This window comes from Anomaloglossus baeobatrachus, chromosome 4 (assembly GCF_048569485.1).
Source record: "Anomaloglossus baeobatrachus isolate aAnoBae1 chromosome 4, aAnoBae1.hap1, whole genome shotgun sequence".
NCBI classification, from domain to species: Eukaryota; Metazoa; Chordata; class Amphibia; order Anura; family Aromobatidae; genus Anomaloglossus; species Anomaloglossus baeobatrachus.
Genome location: NC_134356.1, coordinates 373967647 through 373990350, shown reverse-complemented (window position 1 = coordinate 373990350; position 22704 = coordinate 373967647). Strand labels below are relative to the sequence as shown.

At 46.2% G+C, this 22704-nt stretch overlaps 1 protein-coding gene across 1 annotated transcript in view; it reads right to left on the bottom strand.

Annotated features, from left to right (window-relative positions):
* The window catches only part of FBXL13 (F-box and leucine rich repeat protein 13), a 400423-nt gene that overhangs the window by 377397 nt on the left and 322 nt on the right, over nucleotides 1–22704 (bottom strand). The gene's annotated exons all lie outside the window — the stretch shown is intronic.

Sequence of the window (22704 nt, the reverse complement as noted above, 5' to 3'; positions counted from 1 at the left end):
CTGCACTGGGAATCAAAAATACCACGGAGCGCTACGTTATTTTTTTAAATTATTTATTTATTTGGGCTGGAAAAGACTGGGAAAGTTATATCTGGCTCAGCAATAAGTTAGTCACTGAAGCCTGTTTATTTCAGTGTAATTTTGGGCTCGGGTTTTTCAGTAGGAATGGCAGTGGGACTGGTTGCTCCCTTCTCCACATTCAATCCAGGTTTTGATTCCTCACTGGATCAGCTGAAATAATCAGGAGGCATTCAGAACAGAGAGAATGCTGAGGAGAGCAGTCCAGGCTCATGGCTGCTGGTGCTGAGACTCCATACCTCCGCTTGCTGTGCTGAGGAACCGACACAGTAAGAGAACACTGTTTTGTTTGTTACATAGGTTTATTTTGTAGTTAGCATTCTGTTGTTAGTTAGTGGCCAGACGGCCTTAGACATTTATTTTCCTGTTTTTGCATGTGTAACACAGAGATAAGTGTACACAATAAACACGGCAGTGGCTGTGTCTGTGTGGAACCTGCCAGTCTGCCGCTGTCATCTGTGAATCCATAGCCACTCGCTTGGACCAAAGCAAAGATCCCAGCTGAGCTATATCCCCTGTCTCACAATAGGTATATTTTTGAGTAAAATGTAAATTGTTCTTTTACTCTATAAACTACTGACAACATGTCTCCGAATTTCCAAGCAAAAAAATTTGTATTTATTTTCTGAAAATAGTAGTTTATAGAATAAAACAACAATTTACATTTTACTGTGTGTAATCAAGTCTCTGTATAAATGCACCTTCTTTGTGATAGTCTCAGTGTTCTGTTTAAAGCACAGAGAGCATCATGAACACCAAGGAACACAACAGTGAGGTCTGTGATACTGTTGTGGAGAAGTTTAAAGCCGGATTTGGTTACAAAAAGATTTCCACAACTTTAAACATCCCAAGAAGCACTGTGCAAGCGATCATATTGAAATGGAAGGAGTATCATACCACTGAAAATCTGCCCTGCCGTCCCTCAAAACTTTCATCTCAAACAAGGAGAAGACTGATCAGAGATAAAGCCAAGAGGCCCATGATCACTCTGGATGAACTGCAGAGATCTACAGCTGAGGTGGGGGAGTCTGTCCATAAGACAACAATCAGTCATACACTGCACAAATCTGGCCTTTATGGAAGAGTGGCAACGAGAAAGCCATTTCTCAAAGATATCCATAAAACGTGTCGTTTAAAGTTTGCCACAAGCCACCTGGGAGACACATCAAACATGTGGAAGAAGGTGCTCTGGTCAGATGAAACCAAAATCGAACTTTTTGGGCACAATGTCAAACGATATGTTTGGCGTAAAAGCAACACAGCTCATCACCCTGAACACACCATCCCCATGTCAAACATGGTTGTGGCAGCATCATGGTTTGGGCCTGCTTTTCTTCAGCAGGGACAGGGAAGATGGTTATAATTGATGGGAAGAAGGATGGAGCCAAATACAAGACTATTCTTGAAGAAAACCTGTTGGAGTCTGCAAAAGACCTGAGACTCGGACAGAGATTTGTCTTTCAACAAGGCAATGATCCAAAACATAAAGCAAAATCTACAATGGAATGGTTCACAAATAAACATATCCAGGTGTTAGAATGGCCAAGTCAAAGACCAGACCTGAATCCAATCGAGAATCTGTGGAAAAAGCTGAAAACTGCTGTTCACAAACGCTCTCCATCCAACCTCACTCAGCTCGAGCTGTTTGCAAAGGAAGAATGGGCAAGAATTTCATTCTCTTGATGTGCAAAACTGATAGAGACATACCCCAAGCGACTTGCAGCTGTAATCGGAGGAAAAGGTGGAGCTACAAAGTATTAACTTAAAGGGGCCGAATAATATTGCACGCCCCACTTTTCAGTTTATTATCTTTTTATAAAAGTTTAAAATAAGCAATACATTTCGTTCAACATCACAATTGTGCCCCACTTGTTGTTGATTCTTCATCATAAAATTAAAATTTTTATATGTTTATGTTTGAAGCCTGAAATGTGGGAAAAGGTTGAAAAATTCAAAGGGGCTGAATACTTTTGCAAGGCATTGTATGTATATATATATATATATATATATATATATATATATATATATACATATGTACACAATATATAGTTGTATAAAAGTAAATAATTTAAAAAAATGACGTAGTGTTCCGTGGTATTTTTGATTCTCAGAGCAGATAAAACGGACGGCTATGGGCTTCCACCCCCATCTGCCTGGCTTTACCTGCCTGGCGATCAAAATACAGGGAAGCCCATTCATTTTTTTTTAATTATCTTTAATATAGTAATTAAAAAAAATGCGTGGGCTTTCACCGTGTTTTGATCACCAGTCATATAAAGCCAGGCAGCTGGGGGCTGGGATTCTCGACAGCCCACGGCTGCCCCTGGAAATAGCGCATTCATTTTTATCGCCATTTCGAGGCGTGTTACCCAGCTCGTACAGCGGCCCTGGTGCCGTGTGGCACGCTGGGTAATAAAGGGGTTAATACCAGCTTTGTATTCTCAGATGGTACTAAGCCCAAAATTCATGGTGTCAACCAAATTAGACATGGCCACCATTAATTTCTACTAAATAGTAAAAAAAAAAAACAAAAAAAGATTTATTTTTTTTTTAATTAGAAATAAAACAAACAAAAAAAAACATATAGAGACTCCATCTTTATTATAAAAACAATCCACAGGTACAGCAATGTCAACTCTGCTTCATCACTGTTCACAGACAGTCTGTAAAAAGTGAGAAGCAGAGAGAGCCATGTCAGCTCTGCTATATCGCTCTGAACAGAGCGAGAAGCAGCCTCAAAGTGAGGGTATATCAAAAAAATAGAACGGAGGGCACTCACCAATTGAAGGCAGAAATCTTGTTTAATAAACACAAGATTTCTGCCTTCAATTGGTGAGTGCCCTCCGTTCTATTTTTTTGATGTACCGTTTTCCTGTGAGGTGCACCCCTTTTGGCAGTTCCCCACTAGCGAACATTGTTCCCGTCTATTGAGACAGGTGATACTTTTCACTAATTGCCAGCTTGAAACTGTGCCCGTTTTTTCCTTCTCCGTCTACTGATCAAAGTGAGGGTATGACTACACTTGCGTCTAGAATTGCATCACCCCACACCTGACGCTCTCAGGACAGGAGCGCATCAGCTGCATGGAATCACATGCAGATGACCCGCTCGTGTCGGGAGGTTGTGCGCCGTGATGTGATGCGACACTCGCAGAGTGACAATGAAAGTTCAGTTACCAGGACTTTGATAACGTCATAGTCATGTGACCAGTCTGTAGCCAATGAGGTACTACAACAGTCACACCTGACTGGTCACATGGCTATGATGTCACGAAAGGTCCTTTAGTTAGAGGTGATTACCGGGGGCACAGCAATGATCAGAAGGACGCGGAAGCAGAAGTGGCCGGGAGACAGTCTGCAGGACGCGTTGCGGGACCTGTAAGTATGATCGTAATGTTTTTTAATAATGTGCTTTTTTTTTTCTGTAACACGAGCTTCCCAGGAAAGCTCGTGATCGGGATCGTGTACACGATCACTATGTGGTCTGTACGATCCCCAATCTTTACAGATCGGGATCGCCCATCACTAGATGTAATGACAGCCAAAGCTACCACTATAGAAATTACTATGAAGTAATGTATCTTGATCCATGAATTCCAACCTTACCTACCTAAAATATCTGGTATCAGTTCCTCCCACCACAGCATCTCATCCAGCTTCAAGCACCTTCTGTCAGTATCATCCTGTACCAAGGCCAGTATATGCTCATCCAGTTCTTCTCTTCTGCGCAGGGCTACTCACAAAAGTCACTATCTAGAGACCTGGTCCTCATAGCTGCTAGTTAGATATGGTGCTATTGAACCCTGCTCTAAAACTGGAAAGCATATGTGACGCCCTGGGCAAGCCAGGGGTCACAGGTCACAACACCACCACACCCTACACTCCAGGTAGGAACATCACAGCTAAACTACAAATCCTTGTTGCCTTCCTCCAGAGGCTGATGATTCACACCAGGGGGTGGGCCAGGCGGTTGGCTCCGCCCACCAAGGAGATCACAACTCTGGAGGCAGGAAGTACCAGGCAGAGTAGCCCAGGCAGGGCAAGAGTGAAGTCTAGGTGAGGGCTAGAAAGGAGTAACCAAGTAGTGAAAGTAGAAAAGTGGTAAAGGAGGAAAGCAAGTGAGGTGACAAGAAGGAAGGAAAGCCTGAAGGGTCCAGCTTTGTGTAGGGCCAGATCAGCAAGGTCAGTGACGGCGGTGACTGTCTGGAGGGGGACCGTTTGGAAGTTCCTGGAAGGACCCCGTTGGCTGTGTGCCCGGTGGTCTGGAGCAGTGTTCCGAAGGACAGTCAGCACCAGGGCAGGGGCCTCTCGGACCCCGGCAAGGCTAGGAGTCGCCAAATTTACCGAATCCGTCAGTGAAGGGGACGTAGATCCCCCAGCAACCAAGTCCCGATTGAAGGCAACAGCTCAACCTGAAGCAGAGAGACACCGCCACCGCCAAGGCACCAGTTTCTCAGGGCCAGCGCCTGCGGGCAAAGTGTAGAGCTCCTCCGGCCCAGATTGTAGTCGGGGAGCGGGTAACCGGAGGGAATCCACCGCTACCACAAGTCAACCATAGGTGCAAGGAAGAGGGACATCACCGTCACCTACCGGGAGTGCAGGTGCAGCCGTCTGTGGGACCGTCCTACCAGCCGTTTGGTTTACCGTACAAACTGTGTCCGTGTCTCAGGCTGAGTGAGTACCACAGTGCCGCAAGGCACAGCGCTGCCCCCGCGTCCCTGCGCCCACCAGGCCCCGCACCTCACAAACCATCACCGGGCCCCGGGATCACCAACCCCTGCCCACGGAGGGGCAACACAACACCTGGCTGCTCCGCCTCACCATCCCCGGGATCCCCGCATTGAGCAGCGGTGGTGAAATCACCACAACCGTAAGTGGCGTCACGAACTATAACAATCCCCGCACCCAACAAACCCCTTTCACTCACGGGCGAGGAGTGCCGCTCGAGAAACCCCCGGGATCCGGCCTACGGCTCGAGCCACCACTGAGCAGCGGCCGCCGGACCCGAGCAGAAGGGGGCGAGCGTAGTGTGCTGACACCCTCCTCCCCGCCCGCGACAACTTGGCGTCACGAACAGGATCTTACCGCTCTGCCGTCTGGTAGAGGTGCGCCTTGTTACCGCCGGAGGTATCCGGCAGAAAAATTGCAGAAGCCGCCATCTTTGGCGCGAAAAGTTCCCGCTTGAGCGTCTTCTCGAGCAGTAGAGGCGCGAAGGCCAAGACCCCGCCCCGAGAGAGGAGGGGCCGGAAAGAGCTAAGGGGGACGCGATTGCGGCTGGCGGCATGTAGCTGCAGCCATAAAAGCAGGGACGCCAGGACCCTGCAAGCATACCGTTCCTGGAAGAAAGAGAGAAAGTCACCATGTGGATGCCGTCCCGAAACACCGTGGCCCCCGCGCCGGGAACCGCAGCGTGGGTGGAAATCCGGACCGCGCAGCTCCATCTAAGGCTGCAGGTCAAGATGCAGCTCCTCTTGGAGGAGTGGGAGACCGACATGGCGGACGTTATAGCCACCGTGCGGAGACGCGAGGAGGAAGCGGAGGAAGGGAGGGTGAGTGACCCACGCCCCTATGTCCCGGAGGGACCGGTCGCTGCGGCTGAGGGACCCGGTCCAAGCCCTCTCCCCCCGTTGCCTCCCTCGCCACCCGTCTCGGGGGCCGTGACCCCGCCACTAGGCCCGCTACCACCGCAACCGGTAGCGATACCCAGCCCGTCCGCCCCAGCGGACCGACCTGTAGCCGGAGCCCGTAGCAAACCGGAGGTGTTGCCATGGAAGGCCCCGAAGATTGTGCCAGAGACAGTCCCCGAGCAGTTTCCCGAGCCGGAGCCGATGATCCGCTCCGAGCCGAAGGCCCAGCTGCGGAAAGCCCCTGTGCCCATCCCCCACACCTCGGCTGAGGTGGCGCCGGGTTGTTGCTGCAAGGCAGCGCCCAAGGCCATGACACCGCGGGATACGCCGCCCACCTTCCTGACAGTGGGTAACGTTCTGGATGTCCCGCGGGGCCCGACCCGTGCGCCGGCGCTGGCAGCAGCGCCATACTGGGATAAGGAGTCGACAAAGCTGGGCCTGGAGATCGCGGAGAGGGAGAGAAGGAAAGCCGAGCTGGTGGCCCGAGCCATTCGGGAAAAAAGAAAATCTTCGGCAAGCGACCTTCCGTGTCCGGGGCCCGTTGTATGAAGGGCAGGTGAGGCGGTTTGATGTCCGCCGGGGCTACGGGTTTATATATGAACCGGGCCTGGAGGCCGAAGTGTTTGTGGCCCGGCGGGATGTGAATGCCCATCTGCCCGAGGAGCATCCTGGCCGTAACCTCATACCGGGGGACATGGTGCGGTATACCCGGCACTGCGGAGAGAGGGGGTGGTTTGCCCTGGATGTGAAGCTCAGGGGCAGCAACGAGAGCAGGGTGAGCTCTGCACCCCCTCCCTCGGATGAAGCAGCAGAAGGACCGGAGTAGGGCAGCGGATGCCCGTTGCACCGTCCTCGTGGGGACCACCTGTTTGTTGTTGAAAAAGTTTGTTGAAAGTTTGAAAAATGATGATGAAAATGATAATTAACCGAAGTTTACCTGATTGTCTGCTTAGTGATTGAACCGGCAGGAGCCGGCACCGTTGTCCCCGTGGGGACCGTTTAAAAATGCATGGGAACTATCCATGGACAAGCCCGTGAACTTGCAGGGCAACCACAAACGTTAGTGGCTTGTAAATATGTTGGTTACCGTTACCGTTTTCCGCAATGCCGCCTCCGGAGAGGCAGGTTGGAGGGAGGGCCCTCAGCAGAGCAGGCTGGGGCCCAGCCACCAAAGGAACCGGTGGCTACCCTCTGGAGGGGAAGGACAGATCCCGCTCGGGTAACTTGTGCTGGACTGTGGGTCAAGGGGTGCTGCCTGGGTTTTAGGGGCAGCATCAGGGCCAGGTTGCTTGGGTGGGAGAGAGCGGAAACCGTAACCGTAAACCGTTGCAACGTTAAAAAAATGTGCCTCCCGTCTTGGGAAGAGTTATTAAAAATGTATATATGTTGATTTTCCAAATGTTATCTTTTTCAGAAAAATAAAACCGGTGTAGGACGGCAGCCCGTGGACGGTCTGCATTTTGCTAAGGGGGAATGTGACGCCCTGGGCAAGCCAGGGGTCACAGGTCACAACACCACCACACCCCACACTCCAGGTAGGCACATCACAGCTAAACTACAAATCCTTGTTGCCTTCCTCCAGAGGCTGATGATTCACACCAGGGGGTGGGCCAGGCGGTTGGCTCCGCCCACCAAGGAGATCACAGCTCTGGAGGCAGGAAGTACCAGGCAGAGTAGCCCAGGCAGGGCAAGAGTGAAGTCTAGCTGAGGGCTAGAAAGGAGTAACCAAGTAGTGAAAGTAGAAAAGTGGTAAAGGAGGAAAGCAAGTGAGGTGACAAGAAGGAAGGAAAGCCTGAAGGGTCCAGCTTTGTGTAGGGCCAGATCAGCAAGGTCAGCGACGGCGGTGACTGTCTGGAGGGGGACCGTTTGGAAGTTCCTGGAAGGACCCCGTTGGCTGTGTGCCCGGTGGTCTGGAGCAGTGTTCCGAAGGACAGTCAGCACCAGGGCAGGGGCCTCTCGGACCCCGGCAAGGCTAGGAGTCGCCAAATTTGCCGAATCCGTCAGTGAAGGGGACGTAGATCCCCCAGCAACCAAGTCCCGATTGAAGGCAACAGCTCAACCTGAAGCAGAGAGACACCGCCACCGCCAAGGCACCAGTTTCTCAGGGCCAGCGCCTGCGGGCAAAGTGTAGAGCTCCTCCGGCCCAGATTGTAGTCGGGGAGCGGGTAACCGGAGGGAATCCACCGCTACCACAAGTCAACCATAGGTGCAAGGAAGAGGGACATCACCGTCACCTACCGGGAGTGCAGGTGCAGCCGTCTGTGGGACCGTCCTACCAGCCGTTTGGTTTACCGTACAAACTGTGTCCGTGTCTCAGGCTGAGTGAGTACCACAGTGCCGCAAGGCACAGCGCTGCCCCGCGTCCCTGCGCCCACCAGGCCCCGCACCTCACAAACCATCACCGGGCCCCGGGATCACCAACCCCTGCCCACGGAGGGGCAACACAACACCTGGCTGCTCCGCCTCACCATCCCCGGGATCCCCGCATTGAGCAGCGGTGGTGAAATCACCACAACCGTGGGTGGCGTCACGAACTATAACAATCCCCGCACCCAACAAACCCCTTTCACTCACGGGCGAGGAGTGCCGCTCGAGAAACCCCCGGGATCCGGCCTACGGCTCGAGCCACCACTGAGCAGCGGCCGCCGGACCCGAGCAGAAGGGGGCGAGCGTAGTGTGCTGACACCCTCCTCCCCGCCCGCGACACATACTCCATCTTTTATTTTTCAAAGTTCAAGGCTTGTAAATTAGCATTCTCTATAAATATCTGGTATCCCAAATTAGGAGGCCCGCTCCTCGATTTGGCTGAGACCATTTGCATACTGGAAGTCCCTACTATTTTCATATTTGTACATATCCAAAGCCACTTCACAGCTCTCTCTAACCACTTGTTCTAGGTCGCCCACAGTGTTCTCAGTGCTTTTAAACAGTCTTCTTGAGCAATAGATCCTAATGCTTCAGCACATTTAGGCCGGATCCAAACCCCTGCTGCAAGCCCCTGAACTGCTGCTTCATGCTGCATCTGACCCAAGACATATCCAATTTTATGACAGAAAAGTGAGCCGCCACACTCTGGACCGTCAGTCAACGCCAAAACATGGTCCGATAACGCTCAAATAGCTCACTGAATCCAGCAGTGTCCCGTCAGGAGCATGCTGCGCCCTCAGAGGGCAGCCTCACAACTCGCAAGTCACTTCAACTACGTTGCAGCTTCCACATGTGTAAAATGTATTTCTGGAGGGTCTCTACCTACTATCAGATCGGTTGAGTCTATTACTGATTTGACCCACCGAGATAGGGTTGCTTTAGAAGCTGTCCTACCTCGATTTTTTTTTTTTCCCCCTAAACTAAAAAAAAATAGGGTAGAGTCTATCCTCCAGTTCCTGGTAGCTTCCAGATAGGCGAGCAGTGTTGGTCTAACATCCAATGAATGTAATCGCTGTTTTTTTTGGTTCTTGTAGTCAGGGCAAAAAGATGGTAAAACAACTTCCTGCTCAAGTGACAGAAGAGACCACCTTGGGGCGAAATGTGGGATCCAGCTTCAGGACTATCCTATCATCCAGGATCTGCAGATATGGATCTCTGATGGATAAGGCGTGGATTTCTCCAATTCTTTTAGCCATTGTCACCGCCACCAGAAACACTGTTTTGAAGAATAATTTCTCCATAGGTATTTCAGCGAGCAGTTCAAAGGGGGATCACAAAGTCCATTCAGAACCTGATTTAGGACCCATGGAGGCACTGCAGATCTGATCGTGGGTCTCAGTCGTTAGATGTCCCTCACGAATCGTGCCATCCACGGATGGGAGGCCAGTGGTGAATCGAAGAAAACGCTAAGAGCTGAGATATGGACCTTCAGTGTGTTTGGTTTTAGCCCCTTGCAGAATCCCATCTGAAGAAAATCTAAGATCTTAGGGATATTTGGATGAGGTCTGTCTACAGGTTCTTCTCCCAGAAATGTGCAGAACCTCCTCCAGATTTTTCTATAGATGGTTCTCGTCACTGGTTTCATACTTGCTTGGAGGATGGAAATAACCGCGTCTGACAGGCTTTTTTTTTTCAGGAACCTCCCTTTAGGATCCAAGACGACAAGTGTAAGTGATGTAGGCGTTGATGAAACATTGGTCCCTGTCTGAGGAGATCTTCCGTCAGGGAAAGTAACACAGGGTCTCCTATCGCAACGGCATTCAGTAATGAGAACAAGCTCCTTTTCAGCCAATAAGGGACTATGAGGATCACTCTGGCTCTGTATTGCTAGATCTTTCTGAGCACTCTGGGAATTAACGGGAGGGGAGGAAATGCATATGCTAGATCCATATTCCAGGTCTGAGTCATGGCGTTTACTGCAGTCGGGTTGTCTTGAGGGTTCAGGGAAAAGAATTCCCTTGTTTTTGCATAGCTTCTGGAGGGGAACAGATCCACTTGAGGAATGCCCCATCTGTCGATCAGACTCTAAAACACACTTTCATTTAATTCCCATTCTGAGGGATCTATCATGCGCCTGCTGAGGTAATCTGCCAGGCAGTTTTCTGAGCCTTTCAGATGGATAGGATTGACTTCTCGGCCCAACAAAAAAATCTTTTTTGCCAGAGCTTGTAGAGGGGGATGTTTCGAGCCTCCCTGGTGTCAAAGAATGGATACGCTTGTGATATTGTCAGATAGGACTCAAACATGATGCTTTAGGAATGTGTCGATTTCTCTTCAGGGCTTGCCAAACTGCAGTCAGCTCCTTGAAATTTGAGGATTGGTTTATCATTTGTGCTGGCCACTTCCCTTGGAAGTAATTAGACTGCACATGAGCCCCACCTGTCTGACTTGCGTTGGTGGTAAGCGTAACACAGTGCAAGGAATCCCATGGAACTCCGAAGCGCAGGTTGTTCTGGTCCATCCACCATTTCATATCTTGCTTGATGTGAGGTGGTAAGTTGATCCTGCTGTTTAAGCACCACCGGGACCCGACGGTAGCTGTCAAGATTAGCCTCTGAAGAGATCTGGCATGAAACTGACTCCACCTGACACATAGGATGCATGAAGTCATAAGGCCAAGAACACTCATGGCTTCCCTGATTGTGCACCTTTTCTTCTGTCGGAAGAGTAGGATTCAGCTCTTGATCATTTCTCCCTTCTGAGATGGTAAAATGGAGGTTTGTGCGTTTAAGTCCAGCAGGATACCCAGAAATATCTTCCTTGTTTCCACCTGGAGATTTGTGGAAGTTTACTATCCAACCGAGGGACTGCAGCTGCTTTAAGGTGGTAGCAATCCCCCGAGACAGCTTCTCCTGAGAGTTTGCCAGCAGCAGAAGATCGTCTAGGTAGGGTACTATTGTGACCTTGGATCTTCTGAGATGGGCGACTACTTCTGCCATCACCTTCGTGAAGGTTCTGGGCGCAGAGGATAGGCCGAATGGCAGGCACTGGAACTGGTAGATTTGTCCCTCTTTCTATAGGGCAAACCTTAGGTATCTTTAGAACTTTGGGTGGATGGCTATGTGGTAATAAGCACTTTTTAGGTCTATTTCACAAGGTAAGGAGGACAGGGCACTACTCTATATATAGAGACAAATGGGGAAAAAAAAACCCTTAAAACATACACAGCTGTAACGCTGAACGCAGCAAAAGTATATAGGCAACAGAAACACTGATGCTGGAAAAACATAAGCGCAGCTGCGGGGTGCTACTTCAAAGAGACGGCAACTCCACTGTATGAAATAGTAGAAAAAATGAAGAGCACTCACCGGTAGTTGTTGTGCAAGTAGGTGCAGGTTTATTCACAAGTGCAATATTACATGCGATTGCAGGCAGGGAGGGAGCAGGACGGGAAAGCACGACAGACGACGGCCGTTTCGCACTCTATACTAGTGCTTCGACGGGTCTGACAGTTAATGACATCACATCCTAGACTTTTAAATCAGCGGGTCATGCTAACAGATGTCAGTGATGAATTAAAAACAGTTTTAAAACCAAATCAACATATGATGTCTCAATTTAGATATATAAAATCAGAACATACAATAATATCTACAAAGATCATCCCAAGAAAACAGTCAGATCATTTTTATCATTAAAGCCCAAAGGGCCCATAGCATGGAATTTAATGATATAATGTGCTTCCCTTTGGAGAAGTAATTTATGGGTGTCTCCACCTCTTGCTGGTGTTTCAACCAGCTCTAGACCAGCAAATCTAAGTAATTGCAATCCGCATTGTGCGTTTCTTTCATATAGTTTATTAATTTTATGGCACCTATCCCTGAAAAGATTGAATTACTATGCTCTCTATAACGAATAAATAGTGGTCTAATTGTCTTTCCAATATAGAATTGTCCACATGGACAAAAAAATCACATAGACCAACATTTTTGTTTTGCATATAATTATTAGCTGTTTTGTGGTGTGCCAAATATCACCTATTCTAAAAGCCTTGTCTGTGATGTGAAACCGGCAGAATGAACAACTGCCGCATTTATGGTTTCCCACCGGTCCCATACGCTGTAGCCAAGTGTTAGGAGGAATATAACGTTTTTTAACAAGCAGATTGCCTATGTTTTTTGTGCGCCTGTATGTGATTAAGGGCTTATTCTTTGCTATGACAGATAATTCTTTTTCCTTTTCAATGATGTGCCAGTTTTTGTTAATAATAAATCTAATTATTCTGTCCATAGGACCATATTTAAAACTGAAAACAAAGCGCTCTTGATTTTTTTTACGAAGTTTTTGACTAACCTCATTATCAAAAACTGTATGTCTAGATTTTTTCTGAAGGATTTTTTCTTTTGCTCGTATTTGTGCGCTGTTTATTTCTAAGGGAGAATAACCTCGCTCTTGAAATCTTAATTTGAACTCATCAATTTGTTCAGCTAATTTGGTCACATCATTGTTTATTCTATATACTCTTAAAAATTGGCTAAAGGGCACGGATTTTAGCACATGTGCAGGATGTGCGCTATTGTGATGTAACAGCATATTAACCGCTGTGGGCTTTCTATATAATTCCCGTGTTATTTTACCTTCACACACAGACAACTTTACATCAAGAAATTCGATGCTCTGATCTCCAAATAAATAGGTGAAAAACCTGTTATATTTATTTGTTGAATTTAAATAAGAGACAAATGACTTCAGGCTATTATCATCCCCATCCCATATTATTAAAGAATCATCCACGAAACGCAGATATTTTTTAATATGCTTTATGTACGGATTTTTTATATCATATTAGATCTTCCTCTACTGTTGCCAAAAATAAATTTGCTAAAGTGCATGCAACTGGGGTCCCCATGGCTACTCCACTTCGTTGCAAATACCATGTATTGCCAAATTTGAAGGCATTGTGGGTGAGTACTAGATGTAAAGCTTCCTCTATAAATTTAATTTGAGCTGTTTTTTCCTCTATTTTCACTAGTCTGTCCACTATGACCTCCACCGCTAATTTCTGTGGGATCCTAGTGAACAGGCTTTCAATATCGAGAGATACCCACTTAAAAGATGTTTGCCATTCAAAATGATCAAGATGTTGGACTAAATCGCCCGTATCTTTTACATACGATGGTTAACAACGGGTGCAGTAACCAATTCCGATATTTAGATAATGATTCTGTAAGGGAACCGATCCCCGACACTATTGGTCGACCAGGTGGTGCTGTTATAGATTTATGAATCTTAGGGACCGTATACCAGTGCGGTTTACTAGGATATAATGGCAACAATTTTTCTGCTCTATTTTTGGACAAAAAGCCTGAAGTCACCTGTCTATTACGAAATCCACGTAATTGTTCTTTAAATTTTGAGGTGGGATCACTCTTTAATACGTGATAGATCTCTTTATTATCAAGTTGCGTTTGTACTTCAGTCAAATAATAACTTGTGTCTAGCAACACCGTGGCACCCCCTTTATCCGCTTTTCTAATGGTGAGATTTTCTAGTTTTTGAAATTTTTTTAAAGATTATTGCTCATTTTTAGATAATCTGGTAAAGTAGGGTTTTTTAACAAGTGCATTTCTCTCATCACAATCTCTTGGAAGAGGTCTATATTGTTACTTTGTGCTGTTGGAGGAAAGAAAGAAGATTTTATACCGCCTGTAAAATTAGATGTTTCTAATTGTATATCACTGTTATTAATTATAGTGGTAGTATCAATCCTGTCATCATTGATGCTTAAAAGTAATAAAGCATCAGATCCAATAGACGACTGTCCTGTGTTATTATATCAGAAACCAATGGGGTCGCTGGTACATTGTCTCTCAACAATCTTATTGGTTGGTAGATCAGATTTTTTATCGTCCGATTTAGCTGAAAAAAACTTCTTCAAGTGTAGTTTGTGACAGGCTTTGTATAAGTCCACTTCAAATTCCACTGGATCGAAGGGTTCTGGCATACAGAAGTTGAGACCCTTTTCAAGGACATATCATCTCATCATCAAGCACGTGTTCTGTAAGATTATAAACTTTTTGTTTTGATGGAGAAATTAATCTCTCCATGCCACTTTCTTCCTCTTGCCTGAGAAAGCGGCGTTTACACTTGCCCGGCCTCTCCTTGTTCATCTCCCAAAGGGTTAATTCGAGGTTTTACAGTTTGATCTTCACGGAGCCTCCTTTTTTGAGGTGGTGGATCCTCAGGGCCACTTGAATCAGAGTCAGTGGTCCACGCCATTTTTTTATTTTGATTTTTAGGCGAAGGTTTTTGAATTTTTTTTTTTTGGATATAACAGTGATATACAATTAGAAACATCTAATTTTACAGACGGTATAACATTTTCTTTCTTTCCTCCAACAGCACAAAGTAACAATATAGGCCTCTTCCAAGAGATTGTGATGAGAGAAATGCGCTCGTTAAAATACCCAACTTTACCAGATAATCTATCTAAAAATGAGCAAAAAGCTTTAAAAAGAATTAAAAAAACTAGAAAATCGCACCATTAGAAAAGCGGATAAAGGGGGTGCCACGGTGTTGTTAGACACAAGTTATTATTTGACTGAAGTACAAACGCATCATGATAATAAAGAGATCTATCACGTATTAAAGAGTGATCCCACCTCAAAATTTAAAGAACAATTACGTGGATTTCTTAATAGACAGGTGACTTCAGGTTTTTTGTCCAAAAATAGAGCAGAAAAATTGTTGCCATTATATCCCAGTAAACCGCACTGGTATACGGTCCCTAAGATTCATAAATCTATAACAGCACCACCTGGTCGACCAATAGTGTCGGGGATCGGTTCCCTTACAGAACCATTATCTAAATATCTGGATTGGCTACTTCACCCGTTGTTAACCTGTATCCCATCGTATGTAAAAGATACGGGTGATTTAGTCCAACATCTTGATCATTTTGAATGGCAAACATCTTTTAAGTGGGTATCTCTCGATATTGAAAGCCTGTTCACTAGGATCCCACAGAAATTAGCGGTGGAGGTCATAGTGGACAGACTAGTGAAAATAGAGGAAAAACCAGCTCAAATTAAATTTATAGAGGAAGCTTTACATCTAGTAGTCACCCACAATGCCTTCAAATTTGGCAATACATGGTATTTGCAACAGAGTGGAGTAGCCATGGGGACCCCAGTTGCATGCACTTTAGCAAATTTATTTTTGGCAACAGTAGAGGAAGATCTAATATATTATATAAAAAATCCGTACATAAAGCATATTAAAAAATATCTGCGTTTCGTGGATGATGCTTTAATTACCGGTATATGGGATGGGGATGATAATAGCCTGAAGTTATTTGTCTCTTATTTAAATTCAACAAATAAATATAACAGGTTTTTCACCTATTTATTTGGAGATCAGAGTATCGAATTTCTTGATGTAAAGTTGTCTGTGTGTGAAGGTAAAATAACACGGGAATTATATAGAAAGCCCACAGCGGTTAATATGCTGTTACATCACAATAGCGCACATCCTGCACATGTGCTAAAATCCGTGCCCTTTAGCCAATTTTTAAGAGTATATAGAATAAACAATGATGTGACCAAATTAGCTGAACAAATTGATGAGCTCAAATTAAGATTTCAAGAGCGAGGTTATTCTCCCTTAGAAATAAACAGCGCACAAATACGAGCAAAAGAAAAAATCCTTCAGAAAAAATCTAGACATACAGTTTTTGATAATGAGGTTAGTCAAAAACTTAGTAAAAAAAATCAAGAGCGCTTTGTTTTCAGTTTTAAATATGGTCCTATGGACAGAATAATTAGATCTATTATTAACAAAAACTGGCACATCATTGAAAAGGAAAAAGAATTATCTGTCATAGCAAAGAATAAGCCCTTAATCACATACAGGCGCACAAAAAACATAGGCAATCTGCTTGTTAAAAAACGTTATATTCCTCCTAACACTTGGCTACAGCGTATGGGACCGGTGGGAAACCATAAATGCGGCAGTTGTTCATTCTGCCGGTTTCACATCACAGACAAGGCTTTTAGAATAGGTGATATTTGGCACACCACAAAACAGCTAATAATTATATGCAAAACAAAAATGGTAGTCTATGTGATCTTTTGTCCATGTGGACAATTCTATATTGGAAAGACAATTAGACCACTATTTATTCGTTATAGAGAGCATAGTAATTCAATCTCTTCAGGGATAGGTGCCACAAAATCAATAAACCATATGAAAGAAACGCACAATGCGGATTGCAACTTACTTAGATTTGCTAGTCTAGAGCTGGTTGAAACACCAGCAAGAGGTGGAGACACCCATAAATTACTTCTCCAAAGGGAAGCACATTATATCATTAAATTCCATGCTATGGGCATTTTGGGCTTTAATGATAAAAATGATCTGACTGTTTTCTTGGGATGATCTTTGTAGAGATTATTGTATGTTCTGATTTTATATATCTAAATTGAGACATCATATGTGATTTGGTTTTAAAACTGTTTTTAATTCATCACTGACATCTGTTAGCATGACCCGCTGATTTAAAAGTCTAGGATGTGATGTCATTAACTGTCAGACCCGTCGAAGCACTAGTATAGAGTGCGAAACGGCCGTCGTCTGACGTGCTGTCCCATCCTGCTCCCTCCCCGCCTGCCATCACATGTAATATCGCACTTGTAAATAAACCTGCACCTACTTGCACAGCAACTACCGGTGAGTGCTCTTCATTTTTTCTACTATTTCATACTTTTTAGGTCTATCGTAGCCATGACTGAATGGGTATTGAGAAGAGGGATAGTAGATTTTATGGAATCCATGTGGAATGTTTTGTAGGGGACCCAGTGATTGAGGGGTTTTAAATTTATAAATGTGCAAAATTTGGCTGACGATTTTGTGATGGAGAACAGGATTGAGTAGCGGCCCTGAAATTGTTCCGGTACTGGGATGGGAAGTATTGCCTGCGTGTGTAGAAGGGTGTCTATGTTCATCCAGAGACGGGTGTAAATAGACCTGGACCGGGGTTTTGTAATGAGAAATCTCTCGGGAGGGATCCGGGAGAATTCGATCTGAAGACCCTGTGCTATGAACTGGAGGACCCAAGGATTGGAGGATATGTTCCTCCACTCCTCCAGGAAGCCACACAGGCCTATGGCCATGGCATCAGTATCTATTTGGCCTTTTTCTGGAGTCAAAGTGGGCGTTCTTATCCTTCCCCCCTTTGTGATAGCTCCACCTCCCTGTTTTGCCTTTCCCTTTGTAATCTTGACCTTTTGAAGGACCGAAATCTACGGGCAGGCAGAGAACGTTGAGGCTTTTCTTCTGGGAATCCTCCCTTCTTTTGGAAGCCTTTTCTAGAATCTCATCTAACACGGGGCCGAAGACCCGGATACCTGAGAAGGGGATGGAACAAAGGTTTTTTTTTTTGAAGCGCCATCCCCCGACCATGTAGAACGGTGGGCCGAGTTAGTTAAAGCCTCATTTCTAGCTGAAAATCTAACTGACTCCGCCGAGGCATCTGCCATGAATCCTGCAGCTATTTTTAACAGGGAAATGGACTCTACAATGGCTTCCCTAGGGGCCTTGTCCCTGCTCTGAGCTTCCAGGTCATTTAACCACCGAGACATGAATCTAGCCACTGATGTAGCCGCTATATTGGTCTTGATGGTGGCTGCTGAGGCTTCCCAAGCCTTATTCAGGAGACAATCTACCTTCCTGTCCATAGGGTCTCTAAGACCCGAAAAATCCTCAAATGGGATCGACGTCTTGCTCGCGACCTTTGCTACGGGAACGTCAATCTTGGGAATGTTTTCCCATTCCTTGATGTCCTCCGGTTTGAAAGGAAGATGGGCTCTGAAGTCCCGTGGAAATACAAGCTTCTCCTCGGTTTCCTCCCATTCCTCCATGATCATTGCCCGAACATGTTGGTTAATGGAAAAGACCCTGTGCCTTTGTGATCTGAGGCCCCACAACATCTCATTCTGTATGGATCTTGGTGCCTCCGTCTCCTCCACCATCATGGTTTTTTGGACCGCCCTGAGAAGGTCATCCGTATCAGCTAATGAAAAGAGATAACGTCTCCCCTCTTCAGGTAATGTTCCCGGAGTCTCATCCTCCATTTGCGACACAGAGTCACAAGAAGAATCGTCATACTCTGAAGATTCCTCTAACGTGCATCGCTGCCTCTTTCTAGGGGCTATGTGGGGTTCTTGTTGGGGCACTGTGCTAGATATTGCTGCCTGCACTTCTTCTCATATCATAGCCCTCATGTCAGTCAGGAGGGTTTTCTACTCCTCTGAGACAAGCTTAGCAATACAGGTTTCACAGATCTTTTTAGAATAGGTGTCAGTTAACTTCGCATTGCATACAGCGCACTGCTTAGACTTTCCTGATGATTTCTTGGTTTTTTTTTAGGGATGGTGCCAAAGCCCATAGAGGAACTTCCACCCTGGAATATACAAGGCTCAAACTATTCAGTACACCACTCTATTTCAGATGGGCTGATCCCAAGAAGGCTGGCACTTACATGGACCTGGGGTTCATCAGGGGACTTACCATCTGAGCGTTCACCCTCATCCATTACTTGGCTCTTACAGGAAACCTGCCCACAGCCTGCCTGAGGATACTGATGGTGTCCGTCCCCTCCCCGTAGTTTTTGTTACCTGTCCTCGGAGTGACTCCTGGTCCTTGTCCTGCTTCCTGCGTTCCATACTGGAATCCATGCCACCATCCGGGAGTCGCACTCACCCGGAACCGGAAGTGCGACCTTTCTCTCTCTGCGCATGCGCGGTGATGCTTGCCAGCCTGGAACGTATGCATCGTGCAAACCAGGAAGCGAGGACCCCCTGATCCACCTGGACCCCTTACATCCCATGGTAAGCCTCTTGTTTCCGTCCTGTACAGGGACAGGAAAAAACACTGAAGAGGTGGGGAGGGGCTTTTAACCTCTTGTGTTTTCCTGTCCCTGTAGAGGTCAAAGGAAGCAACTCCTGTGGTGCTGTCATGTGGCGTCCTGGAAAAATGATTTTCTACACTCACATTCTCCAGTGCTGCTGTCTCTGCCTCTGCTGTCTGTTGCTTCCAGGCCAGCTAATTATGCAATTATGCTCATGAATATTCACTGCACTGCGGATCCAGAAGTAACAGCAACGCAGGAGACAGCAGGGCCACAGACAGCAGCATGGGAGATATCAGTACTATGGAGAGCAGTGCCAGGGACAGGTGAGCATAACGTTCCTGCTCTCTGAGTGTTATCACGGATAGCACACGGAGAAAACTCATGTGCTAAAATCACGGCACACAGATGAACATACGCACCTTTTACACGTCTGTGGAAAAATGTGTGTGTTTTTCACAGACATGTGAAAGAGGCCTAAGAAGAAGGTGCTTGCTGAGACGCGTCTCACTTAGACCACAATATTCTTTCCTTCACTTTGTGCTAAAGCTGATACCTAGTGTATGTAGTTTTAAAACAAATATTTAGAATAAAATCCAAGTTTCTAATTAATTTTTTCTACCAAGCTCACTGGATTTCTTCCTATTTGTTGTCAATCAATGCTACTGCGGGGTGGACGTCGGCCCACAAGAGTGTAACGGCTCATTTACACATAAGCACTCGTCCCTATGATACTCTATAGTGGTGTTCACATCCGTCAGTTTTTGTGGACCGAATGTTCCGTGCAAAATAGCGGTAACGTATCTGATATGGATCCAAGTGTCAGATTAAATTCGGCAATAAAAGTCTATGGGTCTGTGAAGACAGCACTTGGATGCCATCTGTCTGTTTTTCATGGACTGATAGGAAAGGTGGAGAAAATTAATTTTCTCATCAAAGAAAAACTGATGAAAACTCTGATCAAATTCTGTTGACACTAGCTTCACATTTCCGTATTTTTGGTCCAAGTAATGTCCGTGTGAAGACGCGCAGCACTAGGCCAATGTTATTCAATGGGGAAGTGAATATAAGCAATGTTTTTTACTGATCAAATCTGGTTGTGGAAATTTTTTTAAAAAATCGCGGCATCCATTAGCTTCTTCCATGTTTCAGATGAGACTCACCCATTTAATCTATGCGTGGGCAAAAAAAAAAAATGGGATACCACACAGAGAAACAGTATAGCATTTGTTTTTTTACGAATATATTGGAATTCTATAACATAGGAAACTGTAATAGTCCTGTAAATTAATAGCTGCTGCTGTAAAAGACATGGATTGCACATGGATGACAAGTGAGAAAAAAATCATCAGCGTTTTCTTGATGACTGTGAAGTTAGCCTTACAAGAAAATTACTGACGTGCACGAGCTTTATTGGACATCCTGGTGTACGCAAGGAGGGCGGGAGAGACAAAGACGCTAACCCTCTTCTCCTTGCACCCGCCAGAATCTCACTTATACTTCTGTGGGCATGTCACCCGAATTGCCATGCACAGTGGCATTGATAGGCACTAGACTAGTCCATTGGCTACTAACAAGCAGAACAGGGTCAATTAAACATAACTTTTAAGCACTTACATTTAGCATTTACAGATAATACAGGAATCATTAAAGAGGTTGTCCACTAATTGGACAACCGCTTCTCAATCCCTATGCTTCCCTCCAATAAAATATTAACACTTATACTCACCTCCGGTGCCAGCCCTGTTCCGGCGGTGTGGACACTGACTCTCCTGAGTATTGCATGACATAACAAGGACATGAAAGAGCAAGCACAGCTCTCACTTCCTGCCGGATGTCTTATTTTCTGATTTTGTTCGAATGAGGGAATATTGATGACAGCACTGATAGGGTGCAGGGATTGCTTGACATAAAAATGTCACGCGATTCCTGGGAGAACGAGTGCCGACACTGAAGGCGAGTATACCTGTTATTATTTTACTGGGGACACACATAGGGATTGAGAAGAGATTGTCTGAATGTTGGACAACCCCTTTAAAGAGGGTATTAGGAGGCTGATAATGCATTTCTAATACCTTATAGATGGAAAAATCCTGATACCCAGATCCCTTTAATTCATGATGCATATGGCTTTTGTTGACGATTTTACTGTATATTTTCCGCAGTGGATACGGTCCATAGAAACGTACCTTTATAGTATGTTCACATGGACTTATTTATGTGGATTTTGAAGCTTGTGTACTTACCTTTTATATTTTTTTTTTTTGCAGAGTTTTTGCATATACCCAACAATCTGATCACATAGAGCGTGAGGGTAGCCTAGAACCGCAGCTTGGGCCTCTGATGATACAGATGTGTATTTCACACCACCTTACAAACTTTCAAGTGTTAACCATATAACTCCCATTCAGTCTGATTAGTGATGAGTGATAACTACCATGTTTGGGTACTCGGAGGGGTGCGAACGAGTACCAGGTATAGTGGAAGTAAATGGAGTACTCAAGCAATTTGTCCAGAAGATTTCCCAGAAAAATGCTTGAGGTCCCTATTGACTTCCATTATACTCGGTTACTCGAGTCGCGCCCCTCCGAGCATCCAAGCATGGTAGTGCCTGTTTATCACTAGTTCTGATTAGTCGGTATCACCCGATTACACACAAGTATATATTCCTATACATTGTATCTGCGGATACCAATATCTACCCTGACCGTCCTGGGGGAAGCATATCTCTATGCTGCCTTGCACACGATGTTCTCAGATGAGCAGACCGCCATTAGTTTGGTTGACAGTCTGATTTTTTATCAGGTGTCAATTGTAAAAAAAACCAGTCACAAGTCACAGAATAAAAACGATCTATAGCAAAAACTCAGGTGTACTCAGGATGTGCGCTCGGCTCACACGTCACCTGTATATTGGTTCTCCTTCCCCATCACATATACTATGGTCCCACAATCAGTGATGTCAGGGCACAGTCAGGGCACAGTCAGGGCAATGATGGCAGGGCAGAGTCGGGGCAGTGATGGCAGGGCATAGTCAGGGCTGTGATGTCAGGGCAGTGATGGCAGGGCATAGTCAGGGCACAGTCAGGGCAGTGATGGCAGGGCAGTGATGGCAGGGCACAGTCGGGGCAGTGATGGCAGGGCACAGTCAGGGCTGTGATGTCAGAGCAGTGATGGCAGGGCATAGTCAGGGCAGTGATGGCAGGGCAGAGTCAGGGCAGTGATGGCAGGGCAGAGTCAGGGCAGTGATGGCAGGGCAGAGTCAGGGCAGTGATGGCAGGGCAGAGTCAGGGCAGTGATGGCAGGGCACAGTCAGGGCAGTGATGGCAGGGCACAGTCGGGGCAGTGATGGCAGGGCAGTGATGGCAGGGCACAGTCAGGGCAATGATGGCAGGGCACAGTCAGGGCAGTGATGGCAGGGCAGAGTCAGGGCAGTGATGGCAGGGCATAGTCAGTGCTGGGCTCTGCTGTTACCTCGTAGATCTGGGGCAGGGAGTGCTGCTTGATGTAGGTCCTGAGCTGGGCATCTGCATTACGGAGAGATGCCATTACTGGGGTGTCAGTGATTGCCACTCGGTGCACTGACACTGGCGTCTACTGTCTCCTAGCAACCACCCAGCCCTCCCATAGGGGCAGACCCCGCCTCCACAATCAGAGCCCTAATGACCCCCCATTGACAGGAAAGGACCGTAGAGTAGACGCGGGTCACAGTTCATGGAAGGAGGGAG